A 20,295-nucleotide genomic window follows, 5' to 3' on the forward strand; every position below is an offset into this window, starting at 1 on the left:
CAACAATGAAAGATGAGATCAAGAGGCCCTATAGGCCATTATGAAAACAATGGCTTTTACTACGAGCGAAATGGGCTTTTACAAGCAGAGAAGTACAATGACCCACATTCCTTCCATTTTAATAAAATCACTCTGACTTCTCTGCTGAAAATAGATGGTGGAAGTGGGACGCAAGTTAGGAAACTATTGCAGAAATTCAGATAAGAGGAAAATGAGACCAAGACCAAAGTGGTATGAAGAAAACAGTGAGAAATGATGGTATTCTGGATCCATACTGAGGACAGCTCCAACAAGACTAGGTAATAGAAGAGATGTGAGATGTGACCACAAAGGAAGATTCTGAGGTTAGTAGCTTGAGCAACTATGACAATAGAATTGGCTTCAAATCCCTTCTTCAAAAGTTCAACCAGCCCTCAAATGTGTAAAGCAACTGGGGAATTTGGTGAATTGGGGGATAATATGGTAGAAAGATCAGAGTAGACAGTTCCCATACTCTCAAGTACATTTGCTTCTGAATCATTAATTACAGGTTCCTTAAACTTGCAGTCTTCTAGGAACTGGCCATCTTCTGTCTAATAACAACTGAATAATAAATTTTCTTTTTCAGAAGTCCCTGGCCCTTGTTTTGAAAACCCTCAAACTTCAGGGTGGGATAATGCTCTCTACAGTCTTTGTGACATTTGCATTTTACCTGGACAATGTTCTGAAATGTGAAGTAATAAAGGATGAAATTGTACTTTACAGCAATTGTACTGTCTCCTCAACCCTAGCAAGGGCCTTACTGACTATTCCAAATGACTTGGAGTTCTTCCTCCTCTCTCGAAGCTCATGAGACACCCAGAGAACTAGAAGGCTATTCCTATTGTCACTACAGCCTGAGCCTGCAGCGAAGCCTTGCATTAAGGTTTTCCTAGCAATGAGTTTTTGAAGCACTTGTGAACTACTTCCGTCTAGCCACAGCCTCTGCCACAATGGCCATGGTTCAGCCAAGGAGTGTTTTGTTTAAATAAAGTCATAAGCAGTGGCCCAATATTCAAAGCAGAGCTGCTCCAGTTGAAGTGTAAGTAGGAGACCACGAATCCCTCCCCCACCACCACCCTTTCCCACTCTCTCATTCCAATGAGGCGTTCTCTCAGTAGGCAGTGAGGTAAATTTAAGGTTCTATGGAATATATTTGAAAGTAAGTTTGAAAGGACTATGGCTTTCTGTAAGAACAATGACACATATAGGTAGAGAGTATTTAATCACTACCAGTTTGTTGGACTTAAGAAACTTAACCTACACTGTCCTACATTTTCCCAAATTTCTGAGTAACTGTTAAATAAATTCAAGCTCTCCATCACAGCAGTTCCAGCACTGTCTGCCAGAGCAGATGAAGATACCCCAGTGAAAAGCCTCGTAAACTGTCAACATCCTTTTTTATTTCCTCTGAGAACATCTTTCAGAAGGCATGCTTCAGCCAAAGTTCAAAGGTTTTTGTTAAGGCTGAAAGAGAATTCGCCAAGAAAACCTTCCACTTTCAGAACTCATTCTTTTAACAGGGGACTAATCAAATCTCTTCAATGTATTCCCCACTATAAAAATGTATTTCTCTGATAGTATGCCAGGGCTTGGGACCATTGGAGTGATACCTAGACAGCCAGGGATGGCATGGTCTAACGTTTTTCTCTAGAAAGGGTTGTCTTTTTTGATACTCAGTGCTCCAAGTACAGGGCTAGAAACCACTTCCTGGCACCACTCACTTTTCTTGGTAGCTCTCTTAAAGAGCAGTTGACTTCACCAAACCTAGAAAGGCTTTAGTTAGAATTCTCCTCGCTTCTGAACTGCTTCATGTGACTGATGAGAGTAGCCCCTTTCCACTCTGGGCAGTGTTGTGACAAATGAACCCTCAAGGAGCTTTTCCCACACTTAGAGACTTACCACGATGTGACCTAAATGGGTTCTTCAGCTTTTGACTCTACTTTCTCTTGCTCTAGAGGCTCTAAATGAATCCAAATTATCTGCCCCTTCGTTGTCTTGATCTTTTCTTGTGCTGCCCTTGTATCTTTAAGAGAAATGTTCTTTTCTCTCCTGAGAAGAAGAAGAGGTCCTCATGAATGTCATTTCATGAGACTAGGACCAGTGGGATGTGGGCTTGGGCTGCCAAGACTCCCAGCTCAATCTCAGCCAAGAGATGTCCCAGCAGCTACACACAGAGAGGAAACTGACCTCCACTTATCACTAAGGAGGCTTACCCAAGGTTACTGAGGTCATTAGAGACAAAGCTGCCATTCACACTGATGGCCCTTAATTCCCTATCTAAAGAGTATCAACTCTCTGGAAAAAGGTGACAGATTTTCCAAAGGTCAAAATAGTTTATTATTTAAAAATTTTAAGTAGAATCTGTGACAAGTGATGCATTTATCACAGGAAAAACAAAAACTTGTTTTAGAGAGATTCTTTTTTCAGCCTGCTAGTAACTAAGTTTCATCCTTTATTATGAATTAGCTCAAAGATATGCCCCTTCACCAAAAATGCATTAGCCATAAAAGCAAGAGGGGTGCAGGCTGACTATCTGACAGGATCCCTCCAAACCCTAAACAGCACGGGTAATGGGATAGATAGATTCTATGCATCTGTACAGTAAGAAGGAAAACAGCACATTGATTAGACTTTTGTAACAGTTTATCAAAGGTTACAAACTGGTATTTTTTTTAACTCAGCTGCCTCATATGGCTGTGGCTTTCACTTACAGGGGTCCTCAAAACAGGATTTGGTTATTATTCTCCATACTTCAGAGCTAAATTCTCTTGCAGTGCGCAGAAGTCAGTAAAGCTATTTTCCACCAAATTTTGAATAATCACTTCCTACAGTAATTGTTCTACAAATTTCCCTGTCTGCATAGACAATGGGTTCCAGCTTCAACTCTTATGAATAAATATGGCAGCTACTAGGACAATGGAACAGTTCTCTGGCTGAAAATCAGGAAGGCACTAATATTGAGGATATTGTACTGGTCGAATTCAGGGGGAAAAAGTGACAGCTTGCAATTAGAGCAGAATAAAGCGTGTAGAATTTGAGTGGGTACAGGCCTTTTATAGAACGTGTCTTATACATCTCTATATTTTAATTTATTTCTGAGAAAAGGCATGGTTGGGGGGTTTGGAAGCAAAAGGCAAGTAGAATAGGAGTAAGATAGAAAGAAATGGATCCTTTTGTTTTCTTTTTCTTTGCATGATCTTAATCCATGAAAAAACAAAATTTCTAGATGCTGAAAATGACCAAAATTATTTACCTTCATGTAATGTGATCACTTACTTACCTAGGGAGACTTTTTAATGTAAGGTCAGTGTTAGGCTTGCTTTTAAAACAATAACAACAAGAGCGACACAGTGCTGTATTTCTGATTTATTGCTGGCTACTCCGCTCACTCTGATCCCTTACCTTTTCTCTGTCCAAAAGCACCAACCACTCCCTTCCCACCTTTTTGTCTCTAGGAAGTTCAATCTTTCTATCTTTCATTATCTAGAATTTAAATAATAAACTTAGATATGTATAAAACCCCCTAAAAAGCATATGCTCCTCCCAATATCTCCATCAGGATATAGTATCTGTTCCTGATCACCTCTGTATTCCCTGCACCTAGTAGGCGCCTAACAAATTTATTGAAACAGTAAATGAACCACACCCTCATTTCAGTCTACCTGGTATAAGGGAATAGACACTGTCTTCTTGAACTCCGCTTTGTCAGTTTTTGACTGTTTTCCTAACTCACAAAGCCATTTTGAGTCTGACATGTGTTCTTCAGAGTGTGACAAAAACATGGACCATTCTCGGTGTCACCTTAATATTCTAAATGAACTTCAGATCCAGCTTATATTCTGCCTAGTTCATTAAGCCTTTGCTGTCCACACCAACTCAAAGTGACCTTTCTCCTCCGATCTTACTATGCACACCACTCATTTGTCACTTATTTGGTCTCATTTTATTATGTGGATTTTCAGACATGTTTGGAAATTATATTATAAATACACTGCAGAAAAGGACTAAATTTTATATTTCCCTCGCCTCCTAATCAGCGTATAAGCTGCAGCAGGAAGTCAGTATATGAATTGATATGAATCAGTGAGAATGCTTCCTATTTCAGGGTCCCTAATTAGAGTTTTTAAATGCTGAATGAGTCTTTGACTGAGTTCTAAGTACCAGTACTTGATAGTGCCTTAAAAGCAGGGGGGAAAAAAACTGTCCTCCTATTCATCCTAATAGTTATGTGGTCTAGTTAAAATGATATTTGTGAAAATATCACCAGTCAATACTTATCAACAAAAACCCAGGGCCTAAAAGAAACCAGGTGGCAGGCAAGAAAAATTATTAACAAATATCATGTATGGGGCCTTCAAAATTAGTTTGTATTTCTACCCAACCAACTGACCCATTGAGGTATTAGGCATTTATGTATACAGGAAAGAGCGAGTTTTTACTGTTTATGCTTTACTTTCTGGTTATATGTATTGCTTGGAGGATGGATTTGTATGTCTTCAAAGGATATCATCATCTTCATCATTATCTACAACAATAACATCTAGTTCCTCATTGTTCTTGGTATGGGCCTGGGAAATACAAAAAGAAAACAAGGTAGACCTGATTCCCATCCCCTTCAGAGATCACAAAAACAGGCATACTCCTTGTGAGGATCCACAAACAGCCAAATCTCAACCAAAACCTGTCTTGTGACTGAAACAGGGGGCAGAGAGTCATGGATTAGTTAAATGGAAGTAGTGCTGACAGGTTCAAATTCTGGCTCCACCAACTTTGGACAAATCATGAACTTCAATGAGCCTCAGTCTGTGAAAAAGTGAAATGAACCCCATGATATTTTTATAGGAATGTCGTGAGGATTAAAGGAAATAATGTCACCTAGCACAGACTTTTGTTCAATAACCATGAGCATTATCGAGATTATTTTCCCCTCTCATTTCCCCTTTCATGTTTAATACATAAAACAGACTGTCAGGATCTTTTAACAGTGAACAAACAAATACTTGTTAGACTCAGAGCAGATTTAAAAGATTCTCAGACTCTTGGATGTCTGATCCTTCAGTCAGAGGACCCATAATCCATGATGGCGGCTCAGGAACATAAGTGCTGGATAATTTGTCACTACATTGGGACCTCCCCATATTCCTCCTGAAATATTCAACAACCTCCAAGAGACTAAGACATGACTTTTCTTATATCAGTTTTTTATGTCACATGAACCCAGGACCACCAGAAAGTCCCTGCTTACTAGACTATCTCCCCAAGAGCCTCCATAATGCTTGAAATTTCACAGTTAGAGACTTGCTTCTTGGATAAAGGCCCTAAAAAAGGCTTATCAGATTTTGTCTTTTAAATTCCAAATTCTTTAGAAGGTAATAAGTAAGCTGTTAATGATTAACCAGACAGGGGGTATCACAGGAAGGAGGGGGTTATTGGGGGGAAACTAGTGGACTCTAAAGACAATTTTACAAACTTCACAGTTCCAACAACTGTCATACCTGGGATATGTGCAGAAAGCATATCCCAGGGGTGGTATCTGTGGGAGGTGACTTGTGCTAAATGACCCTTAATATATAACCACACAATATCTTCCATGCTCCATTTGACTGGTTCCCAATGTTTAGGCTACATAGCCATGGGCACCTGCATCCCTAACTACTGTACAAGTGCCCACATAGCCCACTATTTCACAGATCTCACGTAGCTTTCCGTGTGCCTGGTCTGGGCTCTATGCCATCTAACAGCATAGCAGATCCAGCATCATCTGCTTGGGCTCTCCAAAGAAAGTGACAGAAGTCTAGAAGGATGGTGAAGACAAGAGGATGATGGCCCAGTAGAGAGAGCCAAATACTCATCAAAGGATTCTGAATACCACCACTCATTAGGAGAGGCCAAAAGTTCCTCTACAGAACGAGCATAGTTTACAACTCTAATAATTTATACATGGGCTCACTTTCCCTGAATAATTACAGATTATTATCCAGCTAATTGCAGTACAGGGTATTAAAAGACCTGAAATTCATTACCCCCATATAGAAAATTACTTTGGCACGTGTTTTGAAAAGAAAACTGTTGGAAACGAAGTTTAGTTCTTGCCAGGGTGATGTACTTCAGTGGTTTGATGTCCTCTTCCAAGAATGAGCCAGGCTTATATTGCTGTGTACCCTACAGATGTCCTAAACCATGAATTTCAGCCTCATAGTCCCAGATAACTTTTCTATTAAAGTAGGGTTGCCAGATTTAGCAAAACAAAATACAGGATGCCTAGTTAAATTTGAATTATAGACAAACAATAAAAAACTAGTGCAAGTATGTCCTAAATGTTTCATGGGACATACTTATATTAAAAAAATTATTCACTGTTTATATGGAATTCAGATTTAATTTAGTGTCCTGTATTTTACCTGACAACCCTATCCCCAAGGGAGATTTGAAACAGCAAATAATGCCAAGGAGACAGTAAAAGTGTAGGTTCAATGAACAGTATTCCCATGTTGAAAACTGGGGGATCAAACTTCATACAAAAATATGAATCTCTAACAAGGGAATGTTCAACATTAGGAGGAAAATGGCCATGAGAATCTCAAATGTGAGCCTTTACTCCAAGATCAAAATGGCAAAATGGTGAGCTATTCCATTCCTTCATGGATCTGATCCTTGGGGAGGGTAGCTGCTGTCTCTGGCCAGCAATAAACACAAGAAGAAGAGAAAAGCACTCTCTTGACATGGTCTATCCCCGACATCCACCCCACCAAGTGACACATAATTCTTTTCAGGATGACACTCTGATCTACTTAAATAAAATTAACCATTTCCAACTATCCCACTATCTTGATGGAAACAGAAATGCACATGCTGATGCTGATACAGAAATAGTAAAGGGTTAAAGGATATAACGGAGTAGAAAAAGCATTGTCCAATAATAAAGATACAAGTATCACTGCCTCATTTTTTACCCCAACTGACTTAAAACTACAAGTATAAGAAATAATCCCTAACACATTTGAAGAGAAATATAGTCTAAATACAGGCAACACTGTATGATACTGTCTATAAGCAGAGTACATTTTCGAAGAACAACATTGGTGTGAGCTCTATGTAATCTAGATCATTCAAAGATCTCTTCATTCAACAAACACTTATTGAGCACCTACTAGGCATTGTGCCAGCCACGGAGGAACAAGACAGGTAAGAACCCATGCTTGAGAGGCTTATATTCAGGGGTGGGGTGAGGGAGGATGAGAAAGGCATAAAATACAGAAAATAATAAAGGGACAGATAAAATAAGATTATATCAAGCAATATCAAGGGCTGTGAAAGCAATAAAACATAATTATATGACACTAGAAGTCTAGATAAGACTAACTCAAATATCCAGTGGCTTCCCAAAGATATCTGCAAGTTCAAGGTTCAAGGTGGGGGTATCCTAAATTCTCGTGGTCACCTTTATCACAGTTTTGCAGAATTCATTCTGTATGGGGACTGACCATCTAATGGCCCTGTCACTTTTACACCCTGAGTTTCAGCACAGACATGAAATATATTCCTTTTATATATTCTTTTTCCATATTTCCCCCTTCTTCCTCCCCCCACTCTCTCTCTCTCTACACACACACACACACACACACACACACACACACACACACACACACACACACACACTTTGTGTGTACCAAAACTTACTGAGGATTTGCAGGAGGGGAATAAAGAGAATTTACTTTGCCACAACTTGAAATTAAACTTGAAATTAAAGATTATGCATCCCTGCTCTGAACCATCCTGAGCATTCTATCACATTGCTCCCACCTTCTTGACTTCCTCATACTTATAATGTTCTCTTCATACCTAACAATAAGCTTTTTATACCTTGTGCTACCTCTTACTAACTATCACTAGTATCTCGCTTTTTGTTCAAGCATCTTATCAAGGTATTTTTCTAAACAGACAGTTTTTTCCTTAAGACAAATTCTGGTGCCAGCTATTAAAATAATAATTTATTTCAACTAGTTACATGTAATCATCAGAAATTTATATTTTTCTCTGTTGTTCTGGGTGTATGGATTGTCAACACTCTTCTTGAAGTCAGTTTTCCAGATCCATTTTGTATCCCATACACTATAAGCCTGATGCACAATAGGTTCTCAATAAATGTTTGATGAATTTAATTTAATGCAATACAACCTACACGGGAACCATAGAGGGTGCAGATATAACAATGATCCAACAGTCAAGAAAAGCAGCTAGCTTATTAACAATAATTTGCCTCCAGCTGTACTTAGAAGTAGATTACTTTTCATGCTATTTCTTGTTTTTATTGTTAAAATATACTTATGAAGTACCTTTTGAAGTAAGTTCAGGTAGGACATGTCTTTCTCTAAGATTTTACATTTTAAAATGTGTTAATTACATTATTTCAAAAGCAACTAGAAAACAGAAGTGATCAAGCCAGTATTGGCTAGTTTCATCCATTACCCATGTTTTAGCAATGTATCAAAATCATCTCCATCTAAACAAAAATGGCCAACATTCACATTGCCCTAGAATTTTTCCAATTTCTTCATAATTCTTTCATACCTTGATAGGATTAGTTTGGCCTTTGAAATAATTTTTTTTGAAAACTGTTCTAATCTAGAGAGCCATTTTACTAGTCTACGTTGACTCTAGGAAACACTTCTATAGAATCTTGCTATTTGCCAATCATTTGTGTCCTCCAAAAATTCATATATTGAAATTCTAACCCCCAATGTGATGGCATTTGGAAGTATGGGCTTTTGGGAGATGATTAGGTCATGGTCATGGAGCCCACATGAATGGGATGAGCACCCTTATAGAAGAAAGCTCTCTCACCCCTTCTACCATGTGAAGAGACAGAAGACAGCCATCAGGATACCAGGAAGGAGGCCCTCACAAGATGCTATATCTACTGGCATCTTGATCTTGGAATCCTCAGCTTCCCAAACTGTGAGAAATAAATTTCTATTGTTTATAAGCCACTCAGTCTATGGTACTTTTGTTACAGCATTTGAACAGACTAAGATAAACCTTTAATTCCAACCAAGACACACATAGTCCAACCTCTGAGCTACTGATTACCATGAATCCAGTTGACTTTGTCTCAACCACCTCCCACCCCGAGATGGTCACTCCTCTCTCTTTGCTCCCCAAATCTTTATGTATACTTTCATCCTAGCACTATGAAATTATATCATAACTACTTATAGTTAGCTTTTCTCACTGGATTATGAGCTTTCTGGGGGTAAATGCAGTATATTATTCATCTTTTTTAGTTCTCATGCCTAATACAATGCTTGAAAAAAAGCATTTTGTTGCTTAACAAGTGATTGATGACTAAATTAATCTCCTTCCTAGTAATTTTTAAAAGAGGTGGGAAAACTGTGGAATTACATTATAAATAATTAAGTAAAACTTTTGAATCTCTGTTTAATGTCTATTACATAAAAGACAATTTCGAGTACTCCGTAAATCTGCCCTAATCTTACTTCCAAATTAAAATTCATACTCTGCTCAGCACATAAATTGCTCTGCTTGGATTACGGAAGTGAAGTAATATTTAAACTTTCAGAATTTATGATGGTAAATTCAGTGATTAAGTGGTAAGTGTTCACTTAGTCTGTTCTTGGTCCCTCTGAGTTCTAAACAGTTCTCTCTAATGAATGAGAGTTGCTGGAGACATGAAAAACAAGACGGCTGACAGGGATCTGTCATTGATCTGCCCACGCATCATCTTTATGTAAATATGCCTAAGCCCTAGCAAAGCTGAAGGCCAAAAGAGAAGCTCTTAATGAAGGACCCCATTAGGACCTCCACCCTCCTCCAGAGCCCAAAACATTTTAGAAGAAAAGGAGGACTTAGGTCAGGGCTATCAGATGGAGGGATATAGATTAGCATTTAAGCACACTAGTACTATCTCAAGTCATTTCTTAGTGAAAGCGAAAAATTCTTAAGAATCTGGAAATAAGTCTCCAGCAAAGAGTAGATCTTAATTCATAAGCTAGACTTGAAGATGGTTAGGGGAAGAATTTCTTTGAGGAGATACCCATATTCAAGAAAAAATATATATAGTGGAAGATGAGAAAAAAATTCATCAAATCATCAAGGGACCATAAAGAACCCAGTCCACTTCCGACAAGACTACATCCCTGCCTCTTTTTTGCCCATCCAAATCCTAACTACTCTTCCACTTCTAGTGTAAGTTTCACCTCTTCCATCTGAACCTTCACAAAATTCATCTGATGTGATACAAAGATCATTAGTTTTAGATTCAGACAAGCCTGGGTTATTACCCCAGCTCCCCGACTGCATCTTAAAATTAGACTATCTAAATCAGTGTATGTCAATCATCATATATTGCACATCCTAATATAGTACAAAGTGTTCCCTTTATCGAATTCAGTAGGTAAACTTGATATTCTTAAGATGCTCTTCCCCATGCAAGTAAGACTGCCAAGTTTGTGTCTTTGGGCAACCTACCTCTGTGAATCTTAGCTTCTTCACCTGTTAATTAGAAATAATTATATCAAAGTGATTTGGGTTTTTTTTTTTTGCTTATGTTTAAATAAGATAGTACATGGAAAGTGTCTGGCATATAGTAAATGCTCAATAAAAACTTATTAATTTGAAAAAAAAGATTTATAGATTTATTGATTAGAAAGTCTTGTTCCCCCCACGAAGGATCTGTAAAACTTTCCATCTTGGTGGCTTTGTTCTTTCTCAGATTCCTAAGCCTCTCTCAGACTTAGCAGTTGGAATACCCTTTGGCAATTCCTTCTCTCCCTGTCTCTGAGATTCCCCCACAGAATACTATGTAGGAGTAAAATCAACACATACCAACTCAGGCCTATGCTCAAGCATGTATCAAATCTTCCATAGACAAATAAAGCATTTAGATTACTAAAGGTATTAAACCGCTCTTTTCCTAAGTGGTTACTCACTAGCCAGAGAAGCCTACCTGACCTTGACTGAAAAGTGACAACGAATATGAAAAACTGCTTCATTTCTAAAGTCTGAGGCTCGTACACACCTGAGGCATTTGTGTTTCCTCCAAGTCATCTACCTGCTGGTATCCATGTCAGTCTAGTTCCCACTTCAATTATTAACGAGCAATTTTATAAGGACAAAGTAAAGAGGTATCCTCAAAGGAATAAGTTTACTTTACTTTTTTGTTTTAGTACTTTACTTCAAAATAGCTTAAGACTTACATAAGACTTGTAAAATAGTAAAGAATTCCAATATATCCTTCATACTGCTTCCTCTAATGTGTTAATCTCATATAACCATATAACAATTATTAAAACCAAGAAATTAACATTGGTAGGATACTATCACCTAAACCATAGACTTTGTTCAGATTTCACCAGTTTTTTGTTAATGCCCCTTCTCCACTCTGGGATCCAAACCAGGACCCCACATTACACTCAGCTGTTATGTCTCCTTGGTCTTCTCCAGTCTGTGACTGTCCTTCAGTCTTTCACGGCCTTGACACTCTTGAAGAGTGCTGGTAACTGGTCAGGTATTTTGTAGAATGTCTCTCCGTTTGGGTTTGTATGATGTCAACTCATGATCAGACTAGGTGGGGTTTTCCATATTTGCAAAGAACACCACAGAGAGGTGTTCCTAAAGCTGAGTACATGATGCCCATATGAGGTGTTACCGATAATATTAACTTTGATGACTTTGTAAAATGGAGCACACCCAGACATCCTACTTTTGTAGAAAATTTATTTGTAATTACTAAATATTTTCCACTGACACTGAGCAAATATAATGCAAAAATCTTTTTTCTCCACTGATTTAGCCTTCATCAGCGGATCTTATCTGCAGCGATTAGTGCTATAGTATTTTAATGGTGATTTTCTATGTCCCTCATTCTTCCTGCATCTATTAATTGGGGTTCCTTTGGGAGGAAAGAATGTTCCTTTATTTTATTCAGTTATTTATATCAGTATACACTTATGAATATGTATTTTATTCTTTGGGCTCTAACCCAATACTATTGTTATTTATTTTGTTGCTCAAATTGTTCCTTAGTTGTGGCCACTACTAGTTCTTTTAGATGAGCTCTTGGGCTCCTTTTGATACATTTTCATCTTTTTTTTTTTCAGCACTTATCTTCTGTCACCACAAGATGCTCCAGGCTCAACTACTTCTCCAAAGACAGGAGTCATGATTTTTTCCTAATTTATTCAGCTTAATGGGTGAACTTAATATTCTTAAAATAATGGTCCTACAAGAATGACTGCATTAGAGAAACCACTTAACCCTTTGCCAACCTAGTTATTCCTTCCAACTTCATCCCATAGCACTTTGTATCTATTTCTATAAGAACATACCTCAAATTGTATCAAAACAGTTCATTTACATTTACATCCCTTCATATAGATCCTTCAAGGGCTGAGATTTTCATTCTTTTACTCAAAAGCTACTTCTTGAACATTTTCTCTCCAGTGGAGATAGAATGGTAACAAGACAAACCCAGTTTTAGCTCTCAACCTCCTGATACAATGCCTGAAACATAACAAGCACTCAGTACACTCCTGAGTAAATGCTGAAAGAAGAATCTGTAAAGATGAGTACAGTGATATGACTACTTTGCCCACATTTTGGCAAAAATAAAACCACTCTTGTGTACGGCCCAGAAAATAATATATTATCACCCATGGTAAGCTACTATCTCCATCCCTTATTCTATTACCATCTCTTAGGGATTTATTTTCCATTGAGAGAATTATTTGCTTAGTAAATAAGTACTTGATATATAAAGACTATAATTCAAGTAGTGACTCGCTAAAAACTTCATTTTTTGAGCTCTATTAATGTTTCTCTGAGCTATCCTGATATTCATTATTCAAGAAAACCAGAAAATGTCTTTAGGAAGAGCAATAATGGGCTATATCTGTTTATGTTTCTGTATCATCTCTATGCGGGGTACAGGCAGACAAACTTAGAGTTTACACGTTCTAAACAGGACAATCCAAAATTAAACAAGTAATGGTAAAGATTAACTTTCCTCCAAGAGAAGAACAAAACTTGTCTACTTCAGCAGAGAAACTCGTTTGCAGAAGTTATACAATAAAACAAATAACTTACAGATTGTTTCCATGAAACCAAGTTACATAAGATCACACCAGACCTAGGGCAAGCTACTTCTTGTGGAGAGCAATGTGCAAATTTTAAATGCTGCAGACTTCCAAATCTCTAATTTTAGTCTTTATTATAAGAGCCAAAATGAAATCTGACTTAAAATGTCACTTTTAAATACTTCCAGGGTTCCTATATTTTTAAAATCAGTCTTAAATTACATGTAGTGCTCCTAAGTTTAGCAGGGGAGAATAATCTGCCCATTTATACAATACAATTACAATCACACTTTTTAAGTTCTTCAGTTCTCAAGGCTAACTAATACTCATAAGGGAGATACTGCACCATCACCATGAAGTGATTACTTCCCTCTCAGAAAATAATATGTGTAAATTACCGTGAAGTTTTTCTATCAGTGATACAGATTTGCTTAAGGTGAGACTTCACTTGCACAAATAAGCTATTATCCAACACAATATAGAAAGTGTTTTGAAAAATATGGAACTAAGAGCAAATGTATCAAAAACCTTATTTGCATATTGAAAACACGTAATCCTAGGCCCCATCTCACACTCAAATGAATCAATATTTATAAAATGTGATTTCTTTGCATACTAAAATTTGAGAAACACTAGAATATAAGTAAAACTCTAATGACTTTAACCTTTATTTAAATGTGTGAGTGTATGATATAGAGACAAGAAAATGATGTTGACAAGTGGTTCAAAACACCACAGAAATTATTTATTTATATAACGTAATTACAGTTGCTTCTGGACATGGAATAACTAGTAATAGACTTATTCTTTTGCTATAAACAACGATGAAAATGGACACTTTATATAAGACAACTGTTGTCAGGTGGTAAACAATGAGACACATAGGACCACAATCTTTGAAGGGAGGAAAACTCAGATAAAACTCATATTCATCTTGGATTTCTACCTGGAGGGTATTTTATGGGGGTTGGAGCAGTGGGGTGAGGGGGGAGGACATAATGAGGTAGAGACAAAGTAAAGAGCAGCTGTCTCACCAAATGGAGGAAGCAGACATCAGAGTTTTCCCACTGAGGTGAGTAGATTTTGTGAACAAGGTACTAGAATTGCCAAGTAGGGGGCCTCAGAACATTCTGTAGAGGTTTCCCTCAAGTCCTTGTCTAAAAGCTGGGCTGGGTGTGTACAGAATGAAATTCCATAACACTTAACAGAGAGAGGCTATTAGTAGGGAGAGTGAAGGCTGAATGGAGATACCAAAGCTTTAAAAATGCTTGGATACATTGACTGAGCTTGAACAGTGAAACCAGAGTACATCGAACATTCATATGGGACCCAGAAAAGCCATTTCTTGAGAGTAAAAACCACATCCTAAAATACGTGTATGCCCTAGGACTAAGGACAAAACAAAAATAAAACCACTCTGACAAAACTGAAAACCAAGCTGGACAGAATCAAGAAGTTCCTTCAATAGTTTAATTGTCTGACAGAACAAAAATCCAATATTCTTTAAAAGAAGAAAATATAATCCAGTCTCCCTCCAATATATTATCTACGATGTGCAGCATAAAATAAAAAATACTAAATATATAAAGTGAGCCAGAATCAAGAGAAGTAGAAGTCAAAAGAAAAAGAAACAAAGATAACAAAGATATTGGAATTAACAGACAATGAATTTGAAATGGCTATTAGAAGTATGTACAAGAATTTAAAGGAAAAGATAGGCAAATAAATGAGTTACTAGAGAATCTCGACAAAAAAGTAGAAATTATTTCTAAAAGAACCAAATGGAAATTCTAAAATTGAAAATTATAATCCTTGAAATGAAAAATTCACCCAAGGAGCTTAAATAAGACTAAACTATACAGAGTAGAAGATAAATGAACTTCAAGACAAATCAACAGAAATTATACTTACGGAGAGAAAGGAAAGATTTGTTTTTTATTAACAAATCATTGATTACATTTAGAAAAATATCAAGTGATCTAGCATATATGTAATTGGGGTCTCTGAAAGAGAGAAGAGATAATGGGGTAGAAAATTCTCTGAAAAAATAATGGTTGGAAATTTCACAAATTTGGTAAAATAAATCAATCGACAGGTCCAAAAAGTTTGGCAAACTTTAAGCAAGATAAATATGAAGAGAAACCACACCAAGTTGCATAATAGCTAAGCTGCTGAAAGCCATAAATAAAAAAATCTCAAAGAAGTCAGAGAAAAATGACACATTACATATAGGGGAACAATGTTAATAGTGCCAGCTACCTTTCATCAAAAACAGAGAGAAGAAGAAAATGAAATGACTCCTTTGCAGTATTAAAACTAATGTTAATTAAGAATTTCATATCTGGAAAAATAACCCTTTCAAAAAAAGGGTTCATAAAGACATTTTCAGATAAACAAAAGCTGAAAGAATTTGTTGCCTGTATACCTACACTCCAAGAAATGCTAAAGTTTACAAACTAAAGGTTAATAATACAAAGGGAAACTCAGATCCACAGACAATGCCAGATATAGCAACTATGTGGGTAAATTTTAAAACGGTATTTTCTTCTTTCCCTGTTTTTTTAAAAAAACAACTGATTTATAAAGCAAAAATTCTATTCTATTGTACAGAATTTATAACTTACATAGAAGTAAAATCTATGACAACAGTAGAACAGTGTGACGATAAAAAGAATATATTGTTTAAGTTTCTTACATTTTTAATGTAGTCATATAATATTAAAATTAGTGGAATGTCATAAGTTAAGGATGCACATTGTAATAAATGGAACACTCACTTTAGAAATACAATGAAGTACACCTAAAATATGAATAGAAGAAAATTTTAACACTAAGAAATATTTATCAACCCAAGAGAAGACAGGGAAAGGGGAACAAACTGAAAAAGAAACAAATAGGGAGGAAATATAAACAGCACTATAAAGAAAAAACACTATAATTAAGAGAGGTTGTCAAAATATATTTAAGAAGGGAAAAAAGAGCTAGAATTAAATGCTGCCTAAAAGATGTATAACATAAATATGGAAAGATAAGCTAAAAGTGTGGGAAAAGGTATACCATGCAAGAGTAAGCATAAGAAGATATAGAGAGGAAAAAAAAGAATGGCGTAGATGATAGAGGCTCTGTTCATTCTTCTGGTGACCAAATCGAAGTTATGACAGAAACAAGGAGCAGCAGCAAGGAAAGATTGCCTGGGATCTAGATGAACAAGCCATATAACTTGAGGGAAATCCAAGAAATCACCCTGCAACGGCAGAAGGTAGGATGGGGTGAGGACGTGAGGCTGCCCAATCTCCAGCAACTGAGACAGAGGCAGTGGCAGAATCAGACGCCTCTTAAAGGGGCCACGTCTATGAGTGGATTTTCACTGTGTCAGACCTGCTCACTCTGAGCACCAGTGCTGATTCGGCTGCATGCAGGGGAAACCAAGGACTTACAGGGAGACATTGTCGGAGTGAGGGCCAAGGCAAGACTTGTTCTGTACAGAAGTGCCTGAAGTATCCATTGTTCCCTGTTGAGCCCTCCCGACTCCTAGTTCACTGGACACAGTGCCGCCATAGCCGTAATATCATCAAACTAGATAACAGAGGTCGCTCCACCTAGATGATTCCCTGAAACCCTGCCTCCCCCAACTCTCGGCCCCACTCTAGCCACACCCAGGTATATCAACAGCACGTCAGGTGCTCCTTGCTGAGCAGCCCCTAGACTCACACTAGAGGCAAGTGGCCTCCGTTTCTGGTGTGGCCTTTTGAGGCAACTATAAGCACAGCATCTGTGGATTGCTTGCTGAATCTTAACAAGTGATCCTAGAGGGACAGAGGCTTGGGCTAAATTTGGCCTACAGGTGATCCCCTCTCAGGACTGTGTCACTGGACATTTACTTCACAAATCCACACTAATAAGACCGGGAGACTTAGGAGCTTTGCTTAGTACATAGAAACAGACATGGAAAGACAGCCAAAAATGGGAAGACAAAGAAGCAGAAACTGTATGAGAGAACAGAACAGAGATCCAGATATAATAGAGTCAAGCAATCTAACAAATGCAGAGTTCAAAACACTGGTTATAAAGATGCTCAATGAACTTATGGGAATGGTGGATGAATTCAGTGAGAACTTCAACGAGGTAAAAATACATAAAAATGGAAATGAAATTATAAAAGGGAGCACCAGTCACAAATGAAGAATACATTATCTGAGATGAGAAGTATATTAAATGGAATAAACAAAGTGAATAAAGTCTTTTATTCAAGTGACCTATCTAGAGAATGGGAAAGCCAAGGACATTCAATCAGAATGGAAAAGAAAAAAAGATGCAAGACTATAAAAATAATTTAGGAGCATATGGGACACTATTAAAGGTCAAAATATCTGCCTGATTGGCATACCTGAAGGAAAACAAGATGTTGAACAGCCATTTGAAGAAATAGTGATGGAAAACTTCCCTAATCTGGTGAAGGAAATGGATATAATACCCCAGGAATCTCAGAGAACCCCAAAAACCAAGGATCCAAAGAGCCCCACATCAAGACATATCATAATTAAAATGCCAAAGGTTAAATTCAAAGAAAGAATGTTTTAAAAAATCAGCAAGAGGAAAGCAGATAGTTAACTGAGAGGGAACACCCATAAAGCTGGCAGCTGATTTGTCAAAAGAAACTATGCAGGACAGAAGGCATTGGCACAAAAATATTCAACGTGATGAAGCCCAGGATCTATAATCAAGACTACTTTATCCAGCGAAGCTATCATTTAGAGTTGAAGGACAGATAGAGAGCTTCCCAGACAAAAATAAGCTAAAGGAATTCATCAACACCAAGCCAGTATTACAGGAAATGTTGGAGGGACTTCTTTAAGAAGAAAACCATGTATCAAAAACAGGAATAAAGAATAGTAATAACTACATGCCTATCAATAAGTACCTCAAATGGAAAAGAATTAAGTGCTCCAACTAAAAGATTGAGTGGATGAATGGATAAGAAAACAAGACCCCTGCATATGCTGCCCACAAGGGACTCACTTCATATTAAAAGACACGCAGACTAAAAGGAAGGGGGTAGAAAAAGATATTATTTTGATGGACCTAGAAGGTCTTTAAGTCAGACAGAGAAAGATAAACACTTATGTGATTTCGCTTATATGTGGAATCTAAGGAATAAAAAGAACAAACTAAGCAAAAACAGACTCACAAATATAGTGGACAATTTGGTGACAGACAGAGGGGAGGAGGATTTGGGGGGCTGGAAGAATGGGGCAAAGGGTTAAAGAAGTACAAATTAGTAGCTGATAGATGGTCATGAGCATGGCATAGGGAATAAAGTTAGCATTAATATGTTGGCTAGGTGGAGGGTCAGGGGAGGGAGGGAGCAATTGGGGGATTGTTTTATGAACTATATAAATGTCTAACCAATGTACTGTATACTTGAAACTAACTAAAATAAATATTTATTTAAAGTAAAAAAAAAAAAGAAGGTATTGCTTTATTAAATTAGGCAAATTAAACTTCCAGACAAGGAGTATTATCAGAGATTAAAAGAAACATTTCCTTTTCTATTTGTTTATTTTTTCTATTTTTTATGTGGTAAAATACACATAACATAAAATGTATCATTTCACCACTTCTAGGGATACAGTTCTGTGGCATTAAGTATATTTACCACAACCATCTCAGAACTTTTTCATCTTCCTGAAGTGACACTCAAAACTTCTTGAACACCAACACCTCATTCCTCCCTCCCTCCAGATACTGGAAGCCACATTCTTCTTCCTGGTTCTATGAATTTGAATACTATAGATAGCTCATATAAATGGAGTCATATAGTCTGTCTTTTTCTGACTGGCTTATTTCACCTAGTTTAATGTCTTCAAGTTTCACCCATATTGTAGTATGTGTCAGAATTTCCTTCCTTTTTTAGACAATAAATATTCCATTGTGTGTATGTTTCACATTTGTTTATCCATTTATCCATTGATGGACACTTGAATTGCTTCTACTTTCTGACTAGGATGCTGCTATAAACATGGGTTTATAAATATCTCTCCAAAGCCTGCTTTTATTTCTTTGGGGAATATAGGTAGAAGTGAAGAAGAATATTTCTTAATTATAAAAGGTACAAAAATATATCTAATACTAGGGCTTCATAAAGCAAACACTAATGGAATTGAATGAATAAACAAACAAATTAACCATCATAATTGGAGATTTTAATACCATGTACTCAGTAATTGACAGAATAAGTGACCCAAAATTCAATGAATATATAGAATATTTGAACAAAATTATCAACCAACTTGACTTAATTTATATCTAACCCAACAAATGCAAAATAAACATTATTTTCAAGTGCACATAGAATGTTCACTGAGATAAACTACATTACATCGATAAAATGTCTCAGTAAATTTCCAAAGATTGAAATCTTATTGAACATATTCTCTTACATGATCTGAAAGAGTATAGAAAATATTCACAACAGAAATAAATTAGAAATCAATAACAAAAAATATTAAAATGTCAAATTCTTAGAAATTAAATAACACTCTTCCACATAACCATTAAGTCAAAGAAGAAATCACAAGGACATTTTTAAAATATCATAAGCTGAATGAATATGTAAATACAATATAATAAAATGTGTGAAATGCACCTAAATTATACTTAGTGGGAGGAATATAAAGGTTGGAATTCTTGTAGTAAAGAAGAGATCTTTAAATTCGATGACCTAAGATTAAACATAAGTAAGCAGATGGGATAATAAAGATAGGAACTCAAATCAATGAAACACAAAATAGACAAACTACAGAGAAAAATAGCAAAGCAAAAATTCTTTCTTAAAATGATTAATAAAATTGAAAACCTCTAGCAAGACTGATCAAGAAAAATATTTAAGAGAAAGCACAAATTATTAACTTGAGAATGAAAGAGAGGTTAGAGCTGAAGATGCTATTAATCTGGGGTCAGCAAACTATGGCCCATGGGCTAACTCAGCCACCGCTTGTTTCTGTATAGCTTGCAAGCTAATTTTACATTTTTAACTGGCTGAGAAAAAATATTCAAAAGAAGAACAATATTTCATGATACCTGAAAACCATATGAAATTTAAATTTTAGTACCCAGAAATAGTTTTATTGGAACATAGCCATGCTCATTCATTGATGTTATTTATGACTGCTTTCACCCT

Source organism: Rousettus aegyptiacus, unplaced genomic scaffold, assembly GCF_014176215.1.
Source record: "Rousettus aegyptiacus isolate mRouAeg1 unplaced genomic scaffold, mRouAeg1.p scaffold_m13_p_5, whole genome shotgun sequence".
Lineage (NCBI taxonomy): Eukaryota > Metazoa > Chordata > Mammalia > Chiroptera > Pteropodidae > Rousettus > Rousettus aegyptiacus.